The sequence below is a fragment of the Dermacentor silvarum genome, chromosome 5 (assembly GCF_013339745.2).
Source record: "Dermacentor silvarum isolate Dsil-2018 chromosome 5, BIME_Dsil_1.4, whole genome shotgun sequence".
NCBI lineage: Eukaryota > Metazoa > Arthropoda > Arachnida > Ixodida > Ixodidae > Dermacentor > Dermacentor silvarum.
Genome location: NC_051158.1, coordinates 30,393,065 through 30,393,349, shown reverse-complemented (window position 1 = coordinate 30,393,349; position 285 = coordinate 30,393,065).

Genomic DNA, 285 nt, shown 5'->3' with positions numbered 1-285 from the left:
GGGTGTGTTGTTGGGGAGAGGTTCGTTCAAACGGCTACGCTTGCTGTGTCAGAACCAATAGCTTAACAAATCACTCAAGACTGTGAGCGACCTGAGTTGACAACAGCGATAATCCGCTGAAAGTCGGTTACTGTCAAAAAAAGCAAACAATAGAGCCCCGCGATGCCATCCTGGACGCCATGTTGCTCGTGTATTAGCACGGTGAGGAGCAGGCGCGTCCATGACGTCACCTGAAAACTAACCTATGCGCCGCCAATCACGTCCGCAGGTTTACGACCCGAAATC